The sequence below is a fragment of the Peromyscus maniculatus genome, chromosome 17 (assembly GCF_049852395.1).
Source record: "Peromyscus maniculatus bairdii isolate BWxNUB_F1_BW_parent chromosome 17, HU_Pman_BW_mat_3.1, whole genome shotgun sequence".
Taxonomy (NCBI): Eukaryota; Metazoa; Chordata; class Mammalia; order Rodentia; family Cricetidae; genus Peromyscus; species Peromyscus maniculatus.
In genome coordinates this window covers 38,443,266-38,466,077 of record NC_134868.1, presented here as the reverse complement: position 1 = coordinate 38,466,077, position 22,812 = coordinate 38,443,266, and the positions used below count along the sequence as shown (strand labels likewise).

General features: G+C 47.5%; 1 long non-coding RNA gene across 2 annotated transcripts in view; it reads right to left on the bottom strand.

Moving 5' to 3' along the window:
• Window positions 1–22,812, bottom strand: part of LOC121823422 (uncharacterized) — a 138,259-nt gene that overhangs the window by 76,065 nt on the left and 39,382 nt on the right. Inside the window, exons 2-3 of one of the 2 annotated variants that reach the window (XR_013045354.1) lie at window positions 20,059–20,111; window positions 3,530–3,594 (exon numbers count right to left, since the gene is read on the bottom strand). This is a non-coding gene — a long non-coding RNA (uncharacterized LOC121823422). The remainder of the gene's footprint in view (window positions 1–3,529; window positions 3,595–20,058; window positions 20,112–22,812) is intronic. The other variant, XR_013045355.1, reaches the window with a different exon arrangement.

Genomic DNA, 22,812 nt, shown 5'->3' with positions numbered 1-22,812 from the left:
TCCTGATCAACGTCACTGGGAACTGAAGGACAGAGACGGTGTGGTCACAGAGATACTGTGGTGTGCTTTCTTTCGGGAGGAGATGAGGAAGGGCTACAAGGTCCTTCGTTTTGAAGGGGACATCTCAGGGACCTGGGGCTCTGATGTATCCACTGGTATGGCCTGAGCCAAAGCCAGGACTTGGCATCCCTTTAGGCCTCCTGTTTTCTTGGTGTGGCCCACCCTCTTCAGCCTGTTGATGATCTGGTTCCTCTAACTGAGCAATGATTGTACGGCCCAGAAAAGCCTCCTAATTAATTTTCTCTGTCTCTCTGTCTCTCTGTCTCTCTCTGTGTCTCTCTCTCTCTCTCTCTCTCTCTCTCTCTCTCTCTCTCTCTCTCTCTCTCTCTCTCTCTCTCCTCTTCTCATGGCTAATGGCTATGCAGAGGGGAGAGAGGGTGATATTCAAGATCATTAAAGTGTTTTTCCTACAGGCAAGACCAGGGTAGAGATGAACCCAGAACTCCCTTCTGCCACGGTGTTTTCTGAGCCTCCTTGTATCCCGTTCCTGTTAGCGCCCTGGCCCAACTGAACAAAAGCGTCCTTGTCGAGGGAAGTCTCATGGCCCAAGATGTCAGCAGGAAGACATTCTCCCTCCGGTGGAACCGGTTCAGTGGACAGGGTGATGGAGCTGAAACAGGAGATCGTGAGTCAGGAACCCTGGATATCAGAGCTCACCTTCATTGTTTGCCATATGGTTTGGGTCAGATCTGCCAAACTGGTTGGTTTAATTTCTAAATCTGGAGAAATTCTTTTCCCTCTGTTGCATTGTTGAGAGGAGGCTGGGGGACAGTTCTCAACGTGCTTTGGAAGTCACACACAATGTTGCCCTAGTCACATTAGGCTATCAGTTCTTATTCACACTGCGCTGAGATGTGCAAAATAAACGCAGCATTTTATTTTTGATAACTGACCCAGTCCTCCCCAGAGATTCTCAGCCCTCTGGAAGTGACGCCAACAATATCCCCAGCAACACTGATGACAACGACTTGGTTGAGATTCAAAATGTTTCATTACTTACTCACGCCTCATCTGATGACGTGGGCGGCAACAGAACCTCCCATTTATAATAGTAAAAACAGACTTGAAATATGCTAGCTAGCAATTTCCTGGTCTCTGACTACTCCAACCATTTCACATTAGTTTAAAGCAGGGTTTTTCCCCCCCAAGAAAATCTTTAAATTCTTCTCCCTCCAGATGTCCAAGATGAGCTATGGTACTATGCGGGGAGGACACTCAGATAGTCCATGTCCGTGACCTTGCAGAAGAAGTCTCCCCAGAGGGCCAGTAGGATATGGTGGCCCCTGTCTTGCTGGTGTGTGTCAGAGAGGCTGTTGGGCTCATAGTCGGGTACTCTCAGTCCCCCTGGATTGACTCAGCCTCACCAACTTCTCACTGGTACTCCATGGCCCCCTTCGACTACAGTCTCCACTGTGGTGATATCTAACACAAGATCACCATCCAGCTCCACTCTGGGATACCTTCTAAACAATGTGAGAGGACTCTGCCCAAAGCTGGCGTCCCATCCAGTCTGGCCCTGCACACTTATTGTATACGTGTAATGAGTCCTTCTCTGTCCTGCCAGCCAGCTCCCAAATAATCCCATGGAGACTTACTAATTATGAAAGCTCAGCTGCTAGCTTAGGCTTGTTTCTAACTTAAAATAACCCATTTCTATTAATCTATGTGCTGCCACGTGGATCATGGCTTGTTACCTCATCTCCTACATGTCATGCTTCCTCTGTATCTCCTCAAAACTCTACCTTCTTCCTCTTCTTGGCACTCTCTCCTTCCCAAAAATCCTGCCTTGCTATTGGTGATTTAGCTTTTTATTAAGCCCATCACAGTGACAGATCTTCACACAATATCAAGGAATATTCCACAACATATACAAGTTATAGTTTAGGGTGTTTAGAATCAGAAAACAAAGCACAGATCCTGCTGCCCTAATGGAGTTGACATTCCAAAAACTCTGTGACAGTAGAGGGGTGCCCCTTAAGGGGGTCCCCTCCCAAGGTCCTCTCATCATCTCAGTCTCTCTCTCTCTCTCTCTCTCTCTCTCTCTCTCTCTCTCTCTCTCTCTCTCTCTCTCAATCTGGTATGTATCCTTCCCTGGAGAAGGATGTTCAGGGAAGTTATTTGTGATGGAAAATGTCCTCTCTTGTCACCAAGCCTGTCTTGTAAGCTACTGTTCTGATAAAGAGGCAAAGCAAGAGAACTTTGAGATTCCAAGTCAAACAGGAAAGCAGAGATTGACCTTTTGTTCTTGAGGTCCTTCCCTGGCTTCATCCAGTCCCAGAGTTCTGTGCTGGAGTTATAACATTAATAGAGAAGAAAAGATTTAAGAAAACATTGGAACTATCCCTTAACTCTGCACAACTAATCAGGACAGAAACCAACCAGATGATGGAGCTCCCTCCTCCAGCAAATACAAAAGGACCGTCATGATTAATGAAATCTTGTAGCTCTCGCTGTGCTTGTTCATAGTAACGACACTGTTACAGTGTGAATATGAAATGTCTTCCACAGGCTCCTATATCAGGGACTTGACTGCAAGCTGATGAGCTCTGGGGTGGCAATTAGATCATGAGGGATTGGACCTAATGGATGGATTAACCACTGCCCCCCGTGGATTCATAATATGATGGGATTATTGAGAGGTGATGGACAGTAGGAAGTAGGATCTGATTAGAGAAAGTAGGCCACTAGGGGCCCATCCTTGGAAGCTATGTCTTGTCCTACCTGCTTCCTGTACTCCCTATCTCTGTTTCCTGCCACACACCCCTGGTGATTTGTTTGGAGCCAAAATGAACAAAAGGACTATAGAGTGAAATCTCTACAACTGTGAGCCAAAATAAGTAACCTTCCTTTTACATTGTTCTCGCTGGTGATTTGCTTACAGTAGTGGAAATCTAACTAACACGGACACCCTGTAAGCCTTTTATTTAATAAGCAAATTTTCTATTAGCAAACGCACCCCACATGACTCATACCAAAGAATACAGTCTGCAGGCCCCAGATGACAACCTACTCACACATCCACAAAACTATTTTCAGCCCGTATTTTGTACCCAGCACAGAGGAGTATGCCTAGGGGCTCTTCTTGCTTTGGAGGGGAGCAAGGGGTACCTCAAATCAAGACTTGTAGGAGCCCGTTTTCAGGTTCTTTGTGGCTTTACCTAGCAGGTCCGCATAGAGGACGATTAGGACCACAGGCCTGAGTGCAGGTGTCTGAGATGGTCTGCACTTGGCTGTGCTGGGGGCGGGGGGTATCTTTTGCTCCACCCCTTGGCATCTCTATAAATACCCTGGGGCAGAGACAGTCGGGGCCCATTGGAATAGGTTCCAGGCCCTCTCGAGGCTATCCTTTATTTTCTATCTGTTTATCTCCGCAATCTAAATCCTTCTATCTAAAATTTCCTGCTGCTCACACTCAAGAAAACTCTGGGGAGCTGTGGGTTTGGTGGGTAAACGCCACGCAAAGACTGACCTGTCAGTTCCTGCGCTGGAGAGAGGAGAGTGGAGTCAAACTCTCTGGGGTTCTTCCTGGAAGAGCTGCAAGTTGAGATAAGCAAAGCAAAAGAAGGCAGAGGGCAGGAGAAGCAGCGGGCATGGGCAGGAAGGCAGGAATGGGCATGCTCAGGGCTAACAGAGAGGCCAGGATAACCCAGGTAGAAGCGCAGGACACCAAGCCAAGTAGGAAAAAGGCACGCATCAAAGGCCTTAGAAACCAAATACAAGAGTTCAGCTTTGAACGGAGTGTTGGTTTGTTTAAGTTAGAGTCAGATATTGTCAAATACGAGTTCATTTCCTACCTTTGTTGGTAGAAGTCTAACTTCGTTGGTGGGCAGCTTTGCTCCTCACGGTAATTCAAGAACCCAGGAACTTTGAGCTCCAAGGCTGACACCTCAGTTTTGTCTACATGGGGGCTAGTGATCTCCTTAACGTCCTACTGCCTGGGACTCAAGTGATCTGCTACAGCTCCATACACGGAAGATGAGAAAATGTTGGTCGGTCACGTGACAAGGGAGGAGAGAGAAATTCTCAGAGCACCGGGAGCATGTCCGCTCCCATGAAGACCTCTTCTGCGGAGCTGCTGTAGCAGGCCTCAGCATTCACCCCGCCACCTCAGCATTCCAGCACAAATAGGGAAGTTTGGGCAGGATGAATACCAGCTGCAGATAGTGTGGACGGAGATCACGTGCCACGCTGTGACCACCAACAGCAGAACGTAGAAGAAAAGGTTGCGAAAAGAACAGTAGTATCAGAGGAAGGGACCAGTCTTAGGAAAAGAACAGAAAAGATGCCATTTCCTAGATGCAAGGTCATTGCAGGGTCTGTGAAAGAGACACTGAGAGCCAGCACTAGACTGAGGGAGCCAGAGGAAGAGAGAGTAGGGTACCACCTTTGTCTTGCAAAACAGAAAGGGTGCATCTCTGTGAAAGAGACTCACTCACTCTACATGATGTCAACTTTCTTAGAGCGACTGTGACTCAGTCTGTAGGATTGTGCCCCACTGTGCTCAGATGATAAATCGAGAAGTCATCGGTCCACGGCTCTTGGAGGTCTACACAAAATAAACTAGTGTCATCCTAACCTCAGATTGGCCTTGACCACTTCAGATACCAGGGAACCAATGCTATATTTCTATGAAACTTTCAGAGACTCGGCTCCTTCTTTGGCCACGAAATCTAATGCCGCTTCCTCCACCTGCCCTTAGCACGGAGTCTCCATTTGGTAGGTATCGGCAGCAAAGGCCGATGGTCTTTCATGAATCTAAATGCTCCATGCTTCACTCTTGAACGTGATAAATGGCCCCACTGAGTGAGTGGTAGGTCTTAGGGCTCCCAGGTCTCTTCTCCATAAGAGAATCCCCACTCACAGCCCTATACACACACACACACACACACAACCCCTCCCAGAGAGGGCATTTCTCTCCCCTGGGTTCAGTGACTAATGTTTGATTCAGATGTACTCTTCGTTTGAGTGTCATTTTTTCCTAACAGCACATCCACCCATTCTTTTTTACTCCCCACGTCAACCTGGGGAGATGATGACTCATCTGCTGTTTGCTATGGCCCAGCTCCTCTCACCTCCTCATTCCTGCCCCCCCCCCCAAGAATGTCTGAGCTGGAATGAGCAATAGAGAAGGAGCCCATCTCAAGAATGATGGAGCTCCAAGCCAAATATATCGTGAAGAAAGACTCGGCCTTGAGGCAGGATGAGGGGAGGGGAAGGGGGTCTATGAGGAGGAATGGTCAATGAGGGGGGAAGTATGAGAAACGTCAAGCCCAAGAGAGCTACCGCAACCTGGCTAAACCCCGAGTCCATGAGGTACTCTGGACCTCCCCGGATCCTTGTTAGGGCCTCACCATGATACCCGCAACTCCCTAGTAGGCTCAGTTCCATGATTCATCAAGTGTATTCCCACGGTGGCTCTGAGGACTAGAACAAAGGGCAGGCCAAAGGGAGGCTGCTTGAGTGCAGCCCTGTAGGATGACTTGGCTCCAGAAATCACACAAAGGTGACTTAGGAGTCACAGTTACAGGAGAGATTTACGGGCTGCCAGGGATCTGGTATGACCTGCCCTACAGAAGCGCTCACGGCCTGAGGGTACACCAGCTCACCAAGCTAAAAGGTGGAGAGGCGTTGCAGCTCACCAGCCTGGCCCTTGCCAGGCTCCTTCACGGAACCAAGCTTGTACTTGGAAATGGAGGGACCAAAGATTTTCTTCAACAGAGGAAATAATTGGGCAGGTTTGAGCTGAATTACATACCAGACCAGTGTTAGGGAAACACACACACACACACACACACACACACACACACACACACACACACACACACCACATAACCATACACTCCAGAGCTGGAAGGAATGTCGGAGATAAGACAACAGACTTAAGACTAATTGGTAGTGACGGGTTTATAAACACAGCTTCTACTTCCGGTTTCTCTTCCTGATCCCCTGGACCCCACCTTCTGCCAGAGAATTAAAAAGGGACATATTGGCCAGGAAACTTCTAACCTGCGGGTAGGAAAAAGAAATGGCAAATACTGTCTTATGGGTCCCAGGCCAGTGCAGGCGACCACTGGCTTGCAGGAAGGTAGGCTGTCTTTATTCCCACTGGACACAAGCAAACCTACCCGTGTCCATATTTTCTCTCAAGTACACCTCCTATTCAGATCCCTTCGCGTCCCCAGCACCAAGCAGCCTGCCTTCATGGTGTCTCCCAAACACGAACAACCACTGAGATGTATACAGAGGGAGGAAACCCAGTGGAGCCCTTCCCATGTGACTAGCTTCCTTCCGGCTACTCCTTCTCGGAAGGGCCTCTCTTGCCTGTTCCTCATCGACTTTCACTATCAGTGGAAATGCTGTGAATGAACTACTGGCATCAGACAGACATCATTTGAATCCAGCACATGTCACCGCTGGCTGCTCCACGCGATCAAGTTAGTTCATCTCTGACTCAGTGTCTCCCTTTACAGATTGAAAAGGATAGTGTCCATCTCTCGGAAGCTTTATGAAAATGACATGAAGTAGCACATAAATGGCACAGAATCTGTAAACATAGAAAGAAGCTCAATAAAGACCCATTCTTCTGTCTGACTGCCTACCCTACATCTATTCTGGGCTCTAACCACAGTGTCAGAATTGATTGTGACTCTCCAAGTCTCACTGTTCTACCTCCCAGACATCACGCCATAGACATTCACCATGTGGATCAGTGCACCCTATGTGTGTCAACTTCCTGGCCAGCCTCATTTCAAAAGTCCCAGGGACTCATAGCTTTCATGTTTCTCTCCAAAATGGCAAGGATCCAAATAAGATCACCCTAAATCACCATTTCTACCTCTGGATCGCTTTATTTACAAGGCCTAATGGAGAAAGGGGAGGGGAGGTGGCCTTGCCTGAATCCTACACTCAATCCCAAACAGCAGCAATGTCCCTAAGAACAGTCAGCAAGACTCTGGACTTGCCTGAGGACCCAGGGAACAGGTTAGTCTCTCTAATAACGTAATAATGTGATTTCTAGGCATGGCTGCAACAGGGTCCCCCACCCTACCCACTCTTCCTGTGAAGTAGATCTTGCATCCTTCATCCAGAGATGACCTGTTCTCTGTGGAGAATGAGCAAGACAAGTTGATACCAAGATAAGAGCAGTAAGAAAGACACTAGCCAGAGGCTAACAGACCCCTGGGATTTTGTTCCTCTCTTTCTTAGTGGTCTTTCACATTCAAGAGGCCAGCAAGAAGGATAAAGTGCTTGACCCTAGGGATATAATGGAATTAGAGGAGGTGGTAGTTTAATCAAGAAAATGGGGACATGGGCAGATGTGCTTGTATTCTACAGTAGGCTTGTGACTACGGCAGCCATGATACTCTGTGACTTCCAAGGTTAAGTCAACCAAGGTGCCATAGCTTCTCCCGAGTTGTCTTTTACGACCTTGACTGTCACAGCATGAGAAGCTCTGGATCTCACAGTCCAAGAAAGCTAAAGGCAGGACAGGTACCAGAGCAGCGTCCCTGAGAGGAGAGGTCGGGCCTTCCCTTGCTCATTCTCACCTCGTGCAGTCTAGCCCCTTCCCTGTTGGCAGTTTGGTCAACCTCCAGGTCACTTGACCACAGTCTCCATGAGAAACAACACTGAATAAGTGAGACGTGAACCACACCCTTGGACAATGCTCCTGTCTTTGCTATCCTTAGTGACAGTTGCCCTGCAGCAGGGAGAATATTGTCCTGATGCCAGGACCTCCCACCTGTACTCCCAAGAATCTGGCTTGCCTAGGAGCTGGTAAGGAAGCGCTACCCTTGGTCTGACCTATGTTCACACCATAGACATCTGTCCCCGAGGAAAGGGGAGAGAGAGTATGGCTCTTCACCGGAGACCAGCTTTTATGTCTCAACAGAACCCTGTGGCATTCCAATTCAGAGAGGCAGAGGCTGAGATGTGACAGAGGCAGAAATGAGCTCACTAGGCCAGCATCTGCTGCTGGGCTATTCTGAGCTCTGCACTGAGAAGAAGACAAGGGGACCCTAGCCTACTCGTGGGACACACACACCACAATAAAGTATGAACTACATGGTGGGTATACTCCTTCTGTCTAAACCACAGCTGAGGAAAAGGAAGCAGAAAGAGATGTGGCTTGCCAAGGACCCACTACTGGAAAAGTACAAACCCAATATTTGTACTCGGCCTGTTGACCTAGAGACCTTCTGGACAGTGTCACAGGAGAGATGGTCAGAGGATGCCTGAGATACCATCTGGATCTGTTCTCACGATGATTGGACTCTTTAGAGCCCACAAGTACTCACCGAAGATGGGGATACCAGGTCCCTCCTTGGAGAGATTTCCAAGGTCTGACATTGGGAAGCCGCTGGACTTTCCTTACTTTGAGACTAGAGGTTTCTGTGGCTACACACTGCCTTCATCGGACTCACAGAATATTTCAAATAAAAGCAGCTGAGAAGAGTTAAGTAATAGGCCAGAAGTGCATGGATGGTTTGTGTCCCACGTGTCCAACATGGTCAGAATCAGAGGGGACTCTGATCCTGTCAGCTCTTCCCAAGAGGGGTCCTTCAAGAGGAGCTCTGTGAACATTTGTTTCCCAATACTGGCTTTGGGGTAAAGCTGAAACCCATTGTCTAAATACATTCATTTGCTGTCTGTGTGGTCCAAGGTCTACTGAGTCCACAGGTGTAGATTGTGGACACACATGTCACCATCACATCTGTCAAGGACACTAGCAGACTCTTCTCCACCACCAGCTTCACCTCAAGTCTGATGTTCCCAGCATATGTTTGCTCTTGGGGCATTAAAAAAGGGACTACATTTCAGAAAGCTCACTTGGATATAATAGCATGCTAAAACAGCAGATAGGGCCTTTATTCTTCAACAAGTACAAACTTTAAAGCACTAGGGTCAGAGTGCTTTAAACAGATGTGCTTTGATAGAGACGATAGGCAAGAAGAGGAAAGTGTGAAGTCTGGGTGTCCTGGAGAAGCAAAAGTGGATGGAAACTGGATTTCTGTGGTAGGGAGGTAGCGAGAGGCTACCAAAGACAAACTCTGTCTCTCACACCTGGGCCTTGCCCTAGTTGGAGTCACCTCTCCTCACCCCAGCTGCAGAGCCACAGGGTGCATGTGCACACTGGTGTAGCTTGGTTCTTCAGTGTTCCCCTAAGGTCCATTGGCTTGGCCCTATTAGAAGCTGGTGGCACCCAGTAGGGGGCATCTTTAAGTCACTAAAGGAGAGCCCTAGATGAGGATGCTGGCGTCTCAGATCTTTTTCCTTCTCTCCCTTGTGTCCCAAGCATGAGGTGAACTGTCTTGTCACCCCCTCCCACCATTGTGCTCTGTCACAGGGTCCATGGGTCACAGATTGAAACTTGTAAAATTATGAGCCAAAGGAACCTTTTCTCTATGTAAGCTGACTGCCTCAGGAGTTCATTACAGTCATGAAAAGCTGACCATCACACACATACAACACACTTAGGCCACCACTGATCCCTCTGCCCCTAGTCAGAGAAGTGGGGAAACACTGAACGATGGGACCCAGCACACCTGCCAGCACTGGGAAATGGAATCTGGAGGCTTCTGCCCAGGGGAAAGGGAATGCTTGGGATCTTATTAGGAACATCAGCCGCAGCATACACATAGTTAACTGGGCGCTTATTGATTCTCTAGAAATGAGTCCCCTTGGACAGAGTGAGTGCTGATGCATCTCACATAGACTTCTCCGCCACAGTGGCTAGCACTGGGGACTTCCTTGAAGAACATGCAGCCTTGGAGACAGGCCAAGTTCAGAGGCTGTTCTGTTTTGGTCCTGGTGCAAAACTTGAAGGCAGTTCCACACCGTCATCCATGCCTCACGTGCAGATGGTGGTGACCCAATGAGATGGCATCCCCACTGTGGGCTTGGTTAGGTGGCTCTTTGCGGGGAGGTCTCCTTCTTCCTCACAATCATTCAACGTTAATTTTCCAGAGTCATATCCTCCCACCCTCTATGAAGAATGAGGAAAGGAAATCCAGCCAGTGTGCCATTATTTTCATGTCTCTGTTTAAGGAAGAAAAACACAAAACAGCAAAACACTGGAGTGCACAGCTCTGACGACGGCATCATGCTGCAGCTCAGGATGAAATTTTCTCCATCCTCCATGGTAAATGTTTAAAGGACACCCTGTTTAAAGGATGGCAGATTGCATCATCTCCAAAGATGCCCTCAAAGATTTGGACTAATAGCCTACCAGCCTCGTCTCTATCAGAACACCAGGATGGCAAAGCTTGAGGTAACTTAGAGAATCATCTCACCCAGAGGACCAAACCGTGATGCTCACGGAAGGCAGATAAAGTAATAAATGACTCAAGCCAGAGGGGGACTCTTGTGACTCAGAGTTTGAAATTCATCCAAGAAATAAAATTCAAACAGCTTAAGACTTTGTGCGGTTGAACTCCAAATCCCTTGGCCTTTCCTCCTAAGTCAAGTGTGTTCATTTCTTCGAGCTTCCATAACAAGTGGCCACAAATCTGGTGGCTGAAAGCAAGGAAAATTTATTCTTTCCTAGTTCTAGAGGTCAAAAGTCCAAGCTCAAAGAAGGCAACTGAGCCATGGCTTCCCTGAAGGTTCAAAGGAAGATGCCTTCCTTGTCTCCTCCAATTTCTGATGGCCTCTATTCTCTGTAGACTACGGCTGTGTGACTTCAGGCTCTGGTGCTGCCCCCACGTTACCTTCTGTCTGAGATGGATGACTGTCAGTCTATGTGGGGTTCACCTGAATAATCTGGAATGATCTCATCTGGTATTGCTCTTGACTATATTTGCAATGGCCCCTCTTTCTGATTAAGGCCACATTAACTGATTAGGACGTCAGCAAACTGCTTTGAGGGTCAGCAGACAAACCAGTCCGCTAGAATGGAGTGAGAAGTGAACACTGGGGCCTGCACGTGGATCTCAGCAGAGTGACTTCCCTCTGTCCGATTTCTCAGGCTGATTCACATCGTTACTTGTTCTTTGCCTTTGTTGGCTAAGATGCACCCTAAGTCTTGGGGATAGGCAGGTGCTATCGGGAACTCTAGCAGCTTTGACCTGTTATAATTCTGACTCACATTCTGGCTTTGTATGGACTTTGTGTGGAGCAGAAACGCATCCTTTATATATATATTTAGTTCTCCCCCATGTCTGGCTATGTTCCCAAAGTCATATCTTCCCTCACAGCATTCCGAGTTCTGCAGATCCTTGGTACCTCCTTCAGGGATTCTCTGACTCATGCTTCTCAAATTTCTGTCTTTATCTGCATCATCCATTGGTAGGCCTTGTTGGAGTAGAAATCGTTGGGCTCCATGTTCAGTTTTGGATACAGTAGACTTGGAGGTAGGGCTAAAAGCTTATGTTTTTTATCTGAGGAAATGATGACACATGGTCCAGAGGCCTAGTAAGCTACCAGTCTGACCCCATTCTTCATGCTCTCTAAGTGGACTGGCCTTATTCTTTTTACCATTCTCCTATCACATCCAGTTCATCTTCCATCCTCCTCTTGCCCTTCTGGGGGCCTCATAATTAATATCCTGCGTGTCAGATATTTACATTGCGATTTGCAACAGTAGAAAAATTGCAGTTTATGCGGTAGCAATGAAATAACTTTCTGGTTGGGGGTCACCACAAGATGGGGAGCTGTATTAAAGGACCTCAGCATCAGGAAGGTTGAGAACGACTGCTCTGGGTGCTTAGCCTCGTCTCAAAACAGCTGGAACCATGCGGACTTAGTTCAGTTTTACACCTAAATATTCCCACCTACCCATTGCATCCCTGGATGCCCATCTAAAACCTTTCCTCCCTTTCTCCACCCTCCTACTTCTCTAAGTCAAAGCCAAGGACACCCAAATCACCAGGCTTACTCCGACACTCTGGGGAAACAGGAAAATCCAGTCCCAAGCTGGGGAATTGGTGGGCACGGTGACAAGCCGGCTCTTAGTTGGATAGTCTCCCTGGATTCCTAAAGTGGGGAGTCTGGGGCTGGCTCCCGTGTGGCCAGGGAAATTACAGGGGGAAACATCCAACCCCATCTCCACCTACCCAACTGCCCATGCTCCTGTCCTCACCAGTCCCATGTGCCCCAGTATACAGCAATGCCCCTCAAGGGTGAGCCTCCAGATGCCAGCCGACCGTCTTCCCAGGACATTGAGCAACACTTGGTGAAGGATTTCCAGCATTCATGTGCTCCCCAGCAGCCTGCAAGACATTTTCTCTAAGGAATTTCAACACACATAACCAGAGCTTTGTTCCACTGTGAATGAGGGCTTGTCTGGGTGCCAGGGTTGCACCACACGGGAGATTAACTAACATGAGCTGAACCTCTTAACAGGCACAGCGCAGTCTCTATGATCTTTCTTAATACTATGCACAAATGTCAAACCACGCTAGAAAAAAAACAAAACCAAACCGTGGGAGGGGGGTGCCGGGCCCATTCACAGACCTAATTAATGGAGACGATCTGACCTTAGAGATCCTCTTAATGTCAAGTACCCGTTGTCAATTTTGCTGAAGAGGATCTGAGCGAAGGGTGGCAAAGGGCTGTCGTCACCGCTCTGCTAATGGTGTGTTGATACTCAGGAGTTCCTCACACATTTCCCTCATGCCCTCAGACGTGGAAACTGTTTAAATAAGATGTCAAGTATCTGCGGTAATAGTTCACATAAAGCTCATGTGTCCCGGGAGAACAATTGACTTCTATATGAATGGCTTGGGAAGCCAACTGGTAAGAAAGGGTTAAGCTAGTTCTGAGGTCACTGCCCACAAGGACCCAGTTGAGGCTGGGATAGAGGGCTTCCTCATGCCACAGGGCTGCCCCACATGTTGCCCTGTGGTCCTAGACAGTTTTAATAAGATGTCTGTATTTGTTTTCTAGGGCTGCCATAAGAAAGAACTGTGGGCCTTAGTGGTATAAACGACAACAAAAGAACTCCTCAGTGTTCTAGAAATGAAAAGTCAAAAGTGAAGATACAGCCAGGATTGATCTCTCCCGAGGCCTCTCTCCACGGCTTAATGATGGCCTCCTTCCCTTCATCTCCCCATGGTCTTCCTTGTGGATATCTGTGCTCTGTTCCTCTCTTCTCCTGGGGTATTGCTTACACTGGACCAACTCTATAAACTTACTTCAGTGAGATTGCCTTTAGAAAGATACTAGGTCCAAACACACTGCATTGTGAGTACCAAGAGTTAGGGCTTCAGCATACAAATTGGGGATCCAATTCTGCACATAGCAATATTTATGTAATCCATTTACCACATCTCTCTGATTGGAAGACACACATTAATTCAGATTTTTCTTTTAATGTTTGTGGAATCAGGTCCCATCTGACAAAAATCTATAGTGTTCAAAATTTGATCTTCAGGCATTTTTGCTAGCATTCCACAAAGTAACGAATAACATTTGAGATTTAATAAATTAGAACAATCTTCACACTTCCTCTACACTACATTAGATAATAATATCCTGATTCCCATTTTATAAATTAGAAAGCTGAGGTAGACAGTCTGGGAAGATAGAGAATCACGTTTTACCACTATGTTGTTATAAATGTTATCAATTACTATTGCTTATTGGGTGAACTCACAAGGGACATGTATGTGCCTGAAGAACACAGGCCCTAAGCATGTACCCTGCAGTAGTGTGTGACCCTAATGCTTCCCCCATTATGGGCACATATTTTCAGTCTAACAAAATATAATAAAAGCTTACCCATTTCTCCTCTCACTGCGCAAATGATTCCCAATTGTCTACCAAATATAAGCTTGGAAGGACAAATAGTCCCCTCATTTGAATGACTTTTTGCCAAGGACAGGAAGAATACAGGTAGCAGATAAGTACATACCAAGGTGTGGAACGTTTGTGTGACAATTGTTACTGGGGTGATATCAGGGAGGAGATGAGATTTGAAAAGGTGGACATTGTTTCTGGCTGGGTGATATGGAAGTTAGTGTCTAAGAGGTGGAGGCATTGAGCTGGACTTGAACGTGAGTGTCTGAGCCCGTTTGCTGTTGCTGTGACTAAATACCCAAGACTAGTCCATTTACAAAAGGTAGTTATATACCTAACTATGCTGATTGCAAACCCCAGCTGGAAGGGCCGCCTCCTTTTCTCCCTGGCCCCTGCAGCCCCGAATGCACACCATATCCCTCTCCCATCCGCAAACGACTTACAGCAGCATCAGCTTTTACTCCGTGAACACCCTCCTTCCTTCCATCCAGTCTCTAAGTTCCTGAAATCCTTTCCCAGCTCCGCTTCCCCCAGCACCAGCCCCGTGTGTGTCCTGGAGTTTAGCCAGGGATTTATTGTAACCTAAGCGAAGGAGTTCTGTGACTTTATATAGCCAGGTCAGTGTTGGAGTGAATCACTTCCGTCCACCACCACAGCCGAACAGAAAGAATTGCTTGAAGGATCCACAAGCGCACGGGGGAAGGAATCATTCCTCAGCAGTTTCCAACCTACGTGTCCGGATCAAAAACGGGTTATTTGCCAGCTCAGAGCTGCCGCCTGGAAGGGGTCCGAACCACGTGCACAGGAAGAGGCAACGTGGCTGCAGCCTGTTGCTCCTTCACTAGCCCCCACGAGCCAGCCGATCTGTACCTGCTGTGCAGACACTATCATGATAGCGACGACTCCACTGCATAAGAGGACAGCGTGGAGGATGTGAGCATCAGAGAATGCTCTAAATGCAGACCCATAATCCTACCGATGATAGCATGGTGCTCTGTACCCACTGGGCATGTGGCAACAATCACGTAAGTGCCTACAGCGTCCTAAGACTCAGTGATGACTCGGTTTGGTGTTTGCAATGAATATAAAGGAAGAGCGTGAAGCCTGCCCCTTACTACTAATCCTGCAATTAAATTCATCCCACTTCAGGAATCACATAAGCTTTTCTACTTACAGACATTATTCCTCACGACTTCATGTCACTCTGTTCACTACCAAGAGATGACAGTGATGACCACATAAGGTTACTCTGTTCCCTGCAACTGGCTCAGGCCACTGTGACTCCATTGGCTGGTTTCATTCATTGAACAATGATTCACTAAATACTCACTTTATGCCAAACCCTATTCTAGGAGCATGGACAACAATAATCCAAATAAAATCCCTGCCATTGTGGGGGTTCTTGACTCTCTAGTCAAGGTTGAAAGTAGAAACGGGAAGACAAAGAATAACTGATCTGATAACTAACTATATAAAAATATTCAAAGGAGATAAGGACTATGGAAAAAATAGGCAAGAAAGGAGTTAGTGTGGATTGGAGTGCATATAATTTTAAGTAATGTGGTAGAAGCAGGCACCATGGGAGGTTATTTGAATAAAGACTTAACATCCTGTGGCCCGAGCCAGTGGAGAGTTGAAGTTGCAGCCAACGGAAGTCAGGCTACCTGAAGAGCACTGACTTAGAGGGGAAGGTTGGGGGCTCCAGCTGGGAACGTGCTTGGGGTCTGGAGTCCTAGGGTGAGATCTGGGATAGAATTAAACATTTGGGAGCCTTCAATGTAGAGATGGTATTTAAAGCTTTGGTATCAGTGACGTCACCAAGGGAGGAAAGAAAAAAACGTTTTAAAGCAACCAGAAGGAAGCCAGTAGAGAGAAGGAAACACCTGCAAGAGAGAGGAGGCTGGAAAGAACTGACTGGGACAGAGACAGAAAGACAAGAAGAGCTAGTGTGTCTGGAGCTAATGGAGGAGATCGTCCTGGGGCAGGGAGTGGTTTGTCTAAGTGATGTTGACAAGTTCAACTAAGATGAGAAGTAGCAGGGTCCTCTTATCAGATGTAGTGATGTGGCGTCAGCAAGGTCCCTGTGCAGTGGGTACCGGGCACGGAAGCCTGTTTATAAAGTTCCAGAGAATGGAATTGACAGAGAATGGGTGCAGGGAATACAATCAATGCTTTCAAGAAATTCTCTTGCATGGGGCCTAACAGCCAGAGCAATAGCTGCTAGGGAAAGTGGAGGAACTTTTAAAGTGGAGAATGTTTATATGAAAGGGATAAGTTCTGGAACCATGGCCTCTAAAAAGAAAGAGGGGGTGGGGGTTTACATTTGGTCAATAAGCCAAAGGAGTGACGTAGAGGGCATCAGAGTCTGCCGGTGGCTGGGGAGGCGAAGGGAGCGTTTGGGGGACACAAGGGCAGACGTAGGAAGAGGGTAGAGACGAAAGGGTAGGCATACGACTGCAACCGTGCTCTTCTGCCTCCTCAGGGAGTCTCTGGTGGTAAGAAACAAGTTCCTCAGCTGAGACAAAGAGACAGGAACATCAGAAGAAAGAAGAAGCGGGCAACTGATTGGTTAGGATTGTGGGCGCGCCTGGGAGTGTGGGCGTGCCTAGGAGTGTGGGCGTGCCTGGGAGAAGTGTGGGCATGCCTGGGAGAAGTGTGGGCGTGCCTGGGAGAAGTGTGGGCATGCCTGGGAGAAGTGTGGGCGTGCCTGGGAGGAGTGTGGGCGTGCCTGGGAGGAGTGTGGGCGTGCCTGGGAGTGTGGGAGTGGCTAGGGTGTGCTATATCCTGTTCTGGTGATGGCGACGAAGATCCAGATGAGGATTTTTAGGAGACTTTAAAGGGAACCTAGTGAATGTCTCTGAGTGCTTGTGGGAAAAGCAGGCAGCTCTCCTGAGGGCATGGCTTCGTTGATCAAAGACTATGCCCAAGAGATCCCAGGGGAGCCAAAGGCTTTTTACCAAAAAGTAATCATAAAGGTCAGCCATGGGGTGTTTTTGTGTGCGTGTGTTAATTTTATTGTATTTTTACTATTTATTTAGTGGTGGGAGGCACACTTGTAGAAGCCAGAGGACAACTTGAAGATAGTTCTCTGCTTCCACTGTGTGGGTTCTGGGGGTCCACTCAGATGGTCAGGCTTATTGGCAAGTGCCTTCGCTCATGAAACCATCTGGCCCACCCAACGTGGAGGGAAACGGGACACAGAGAGGTGGGAACAGTGAATAAGTGGCAGAATAAAGCGATGGGCGGTTCTGGAAGGCCATGAACTCCTGGATTCAGGCTCCTAGAGTGAGGGAAGGGGAAAAAATGGAAGCGGCGATCTGAAGTTTTGAAACTCAAAATGTAGAGGAATCCTGGTGTGGTGTCGTCACACACCTGTAACGCCAGTGTTAGAGAGGCTGAGGCCGAAGAGTGGATTTGAAGCCGGCCTGACCTGCACAGTCAGAATAAAAGGGAGGAAGAGAATGGAGGGGAAGACAGAAATGCCCAAGTGCTGTAGTTACCGGTGTCTGGTTTGAGTGGGAACACCACATGGAAGGGAGTGGCTGAGTACAGAGAACAGCAGCATCAGGAACGCAGAGCTTTAGGATAACTATCCATCAGAATTCTAAAAATCCCCAAATACTAAAACAGGAGAAAAACGAATGAGGCTAATAACAAACTAATTTTAATGGGGTTAAAATTTTTAATAATAATAATTTTTATAATGAAACAGAGAAGAAGAAGAGAGAATGTTATCACACGTTAATATATGGCCGTGACAATGAAGGTTATCGGCTTGACTGAATGTATAATCAAACTGGGAGACAAGCCTCTAGCCGCACTATGAGAAATGGTCTCAACTGGGTTAGTGAAGCAGGAAGACCCAGCCTAGAAGTGGGCAGCTCCATTGCTAAGCTTGGAGTCCCGGACTGGACAAAAAGGAGGGAAGGAATGCATTTGTTCCTTAGCCCCCCTGCTTTCTGCTGTGGAGGAAACGTGACCGGCCACTTCAAGCAGCTGCTGCCTCAACTTCCCTGCTGTGACGCCTAGAACTGGGAGTTGAAATGAACCCATTGCCCTTTATGTTTGTTTTTTCTCAGAGTATTTTATCATGGCATCAGGAAATGAAACTAAGACAGAAAGGTGCTGACCGAGACAACGGGAGTAACCTGGTATTTGATTCCAAGTCGGCAGTATGTGTGGAGAGACACTCTTTCACCTCAGAATAGACCTCTCTGTCCACCAGGCAGGCTTCACTGTGTACAAAGGCTTTGCAGGGCAAATCGAGACCCTTTGAGGGGTGGACGGGAAAGCATTGTCCTTGGAGGAGACTTGGTACCAAGAAGAGACTAAGGAGCTGTGAGCACATATGTGCTGCTGTTGGCTGGGGACAACAAAAGCCTGGCAGAAGTTCAGGATTCGGGAGGGAAGATGTGTGAGCATACTAGTGTGCACAGGACAGCGTGGAAATGAGAGGGTAGGGGACCAGGGCGACAAATGACCGTGGGCTTCTTGTGGCGGCCGAAATAAACGGAGTGGCTAATGAAACCAGTCCTGCTGGCCCCTGGGAAAGTATTGGTGATGAGGCTGTAAGCACAGACACAAAGTTAACTCCCGAACTCAGGGACGGTTCCCAAAGCCGTGGTGGAATGCTCCATTCCAAGTCACCCCTTGAGCTCCGTATATAGTTGGAAAAACAAAGCCCCAAACAAATTGTTATAGTTAAATTCCCATTGCTGTGAGAAAATGCCTGAGATAATCAACTTAGGAAGAAGAAGGACTCATTTGGGCTCACGGCTTCAGAGCCTCCCCATTGGCCTATGGTAAGGCAAGGGCATTATAGCATCAAGTCTTCTCACCCTGTGTCAGTCGGGAAGCAGAGGAAGAAAGGGGGGCCACAGTCTCTCATCTCTTCAAGGTCATGACCCCCCAATAATTTAACTTCTTTCCATTTGGCCCTGCTTCCAAAGGTCCCGGTCTCCCAACGGCGCCACAGGCTGTCGACCGAGCTTTTAATGTGAGTCTTCGTAGAATGCTAAGGTTAAAAACCCTGCCCAAGAGGTGCTCAAAGGCCTCCACAGAAGGTGGATGTTTTGTTTCGAGCTTTGTTTTGACTAACATAATGAAAAATATTAAAAGTGTGGAAGACGGTGAGGAGAATGAACCACCGTGAAAGCAGACACAGAAATTACAAAGAAGGCTGGTGATACGGCTTGGTGATGGAGCATGGATCTCCAAAAGCATCCCCCCAAATTAAATTAATTTAAAACAACGGTAGTGGTAGGAAGGTGCCAAATGAGCTTTCAAATACTAAGATTTGGGAACAACCTTAAGAGACTAACGTTTTAAAAGTAAAGGAGTGGTAACATGCTCCACAAATGTGCCGGTCAATATCCTGAATGGTGTATGCATGTAGGCTGCAGAATGTGCCGGTCAATATCCTGAATGATAAGTGTGTATAGACTGCAGAATGTCCCAGTTAATATCCTGAATGGTAAGTGTGTAGAGGCTACAGAATGTGTTGGTCAATATCCGGAATGGTAAGTATGTGTAGGCTACAGAATGTGCCGGTCAATATCCTGAATGGTAAGTGTATATAGGCTACAGAATGTGCTGGTCAATATCCTAAATGATATGTGCGCACAGGCTGCAGAATGTACTGGTCAATACCCAGAATGTGAAGTGTGAATAGGCTGCAGAATGTGCCAGTCGATATCCTGAATGGTGTATGTGAATAAGCCGCATAATAGCACATGTTATTGTACAAAACTGATCTTTAACAGAACTGCTGCTCTTTGGAGTTAGTTCCCAATGTTATGTAATTAGGGGAAGAAAAGAAAATCTATTTAGATGACAAAATTCTTCCCTCGTCATACTTGTGGTCAGAGTCACAGAATGACAGACAGGTCTGAAAACAGGGGCCTGGGAAATCATGCGGTCCAAATGACCCCACTCTGCATTTCACAGGGGATCCAACTGCTCATATCACAGTGCCCCCTCAAACCGCCAATGCCTTTCAAGTATATTTACACCTTGCTTTTAGACGCCTCTTCAGTTCCTGAGCAAAGGTTATTCTTTGTACAACTCACGGCACATACAAACCCTTGGGATCAATAGCATCCTACGTCTGACCCCAGTCTGTGAAAGCGTGGTAATGCCTGCCTGGGTTTCCTTATGCCGAAGGTCTTCCAGACGTCTCTTGTGAAGCCACATTATCACTTGTACAGCCTGCTTTCCTTGGCTGTCCTCCCCCCCCCCCCCCCCCCGATGGTCTCGGCTTACCATATAGAGCCTTTTGTCTTCTGACCGTGGCAGAGATGACCGTAACTGGATTCCTAGAAACTAGAAGGAGCTGAGACAGTCGAGAGTCTGGGGCAGTTTCTCGAAGCCTAGGGTAGGAGGTGGCTCAGGAGACCCACTAGCTGCAATGACTCGACTTTGCTGTGGACGCAGTGCAAAGGACATGTGAGTGCAAAGGACATAGAACAGGGGAGGGAATAAAGAGTGGGGGGGGGGACGCTGGGCATCCTGTATTATCTGACTTCTGAAGTCTCGCTGTTTTTAATGTCCTGCCCAAAGAGCACTTCTGTGCATTGTGATATGTTTTCAGCTTCTGTGTTCTCCCAGTCTCAGGCCACCCCCACCCACCTGCCACCATGCTAAGAAGATGGTGTTCTATTTCCTGTGCTTTGAGGCACCCCCTTGTGATTTCTGGCCTCTGCTTTTTGATGGCAGGTGTTTGTGACTGTGAGTCCAGTTCTCTGCAGTGATCCACCCCTAGTCAGGGGCCATTTTCCGTTTTTCAAAATGATAAATGTGCATGCATGCTGTCCTTCATTATCAGTGTCGGGATGTCTCTTGTTGTCTTTGAATAGCTCCCCCTCATTGTTAGCTGTAAAAATATCCATTGCTTAAAGGTCACTTCCTGTGTCCTCTAAAAAAACCTAGACACCCCAAGACAGAGTAGCTACTGTCCTGCCCTCAAGGCTCTCTGAGTTTTCTTGGGCTCTTGACTTTATGTCTCCTCTCCAGGAGCTTCTTTTATAAGGAAACCAAACCCATGTTATTAGTCACACAGCATCATTCCTGTATGTTACTCTGTGATATAAATCTAACTAATCTTATCAATAAAAACCAGGAGTCAGATATCTGGGGTGAAACCTGAAAGATTAGAGAGGCAGAAGAGCAGCCACAGTCACTTCCTTCCTCTTCCCTTCCTCCAGTCCAAAAGGGCTGAGGTCCTGTCTCCACCCCGCCTATCACTTCCTGTTCCCCTCTGTACAGACCTCCAGACCTCTATGGTTAACTAGCGGCTATCTCCACCTTCTGACTCCAAGCAGGCTTCATTTGTCAGAACACAAACAAAATATCACACAACACTACTCTAGAATCCCACATTTTTCCCAGAGTTTTGTGTCTTCTGGCCATTTCCAAGGAGACAGAGCCATGGTTTCATTAGATGTGAGTCTCCTCCAATAGGAAGGCTGGGACATTGATACCACCCATCTTTACATCTCTAGCTCCTTGTCTGGTGTCTAGGACTGAAAGAAAATGCATTTGACCCAAACTGAAGAAAGCTCACAGGTCCAAGTAAGTAAGGTCAAAACTAGGTAGTGTGAGTCTAGGATTCGTCCCCTCTCCCACCAAAATTTTTCTTCATTTTCCACCAGAGCAGGGCATTATACCAGAAGGACTCTAGTTTTCAAAGCTCTTGTTGTATCGTTTGTTATATTATAACGGGGCTCCATCTAGAACTGCACCATCCCAGGAAACACACAGGGTATTGTTTCTCGTTTTCTCCTCTTCCTTTAGCAAGTCTCCAATCCCAGCCATCCCCTGCTTCTACCAGCAATTCTAATTATTTGTGAAATAATCTATTTCAGTGAAAATGGGGAAGAGACAATAGTGAGGACTGACATGGTAGACACGACCATTTGGTCACCTCTACGAAGGTCTTATCTGTTGAGGTCCCTCAGTGTGTCTGTCACCCAGGTAGGTGTTGAAGTTATTACAAAGCCTGCAAGTGCTTGGTCTCTGCTCTCAAAGAGCTACATAGATACAAGCAATCAAGCACATCTGGGCACAAAACAATCACAGTGTCTGGTCAATACCAGTTGCCCTATCGACTGGCCCGGCCCATCTCAGCTTCCGAAGCAAAAAGCACTTGACATGACAAGTTTTGGTGTTTCTGCCATCCATTGCAAATGGGCCCCTGAGATGGTTATGTCTGTGCATTCATGTAAGGGCCAAGCTTCTCCTTCTGAGCCTTAGTATCAACTCCCAAAAGCCCACACCTTACTCTGCCCAGGGACTCACAGACAAAGAGCCTTCAGTTCAGGGAGCCCGCAAACACTGCTCTGAGAACGAAGCCATGGCTCCTTTTAGCTCCACGTTCTCAGCCACAGCCCAGGACTCCCTCTCTGTGCACTGCCCCTGGCCTCTCGTGGCCCCTGTGTTTCGCATGTTGTGTCTTAGAGCTGATGTGATCGCAGTGCTGGGAACAGGCACAAGAGGGGCTGGGAAGCTTGCTAATTAGCCAGTTTTGTCTGTCAGTGAGAGGTTCAATAAGAACTCCTGTCTCTGGGTGGTGAATTTTAAAAGAAAAAGATACCTGATGTTGACTTCTGGCCTCTGTACATACATGCATAGGCAAATGCACACACACTGTATGCACATGTGCAGACGCACCTGTACAACACACACACACACACACACACACACACACACACACACACACACACACGTAAGGGGGAGTGAGCAACTAGGGGGTTTGAGGAAAGCAATAATGAATGATTTGAAAAAGAAGTGAATGAGAGGATTCGCACAAGGCCTCCTAGAATAGGGACATGACCACCAACCAGTAACAGAGCATCCTAGGAGACAACACTGTGCAAGGATGTAGAATGTAGGATGTTTCAAATGATCAACAAATAAACTGTGATGTCTGCCCCATAGCCAGAATGCTAAACCTAGCAGTACATGCTGGCTCACTCCTGCATCTGATGACCTATTTGAAAAATATTTGCTTCCTGTTCC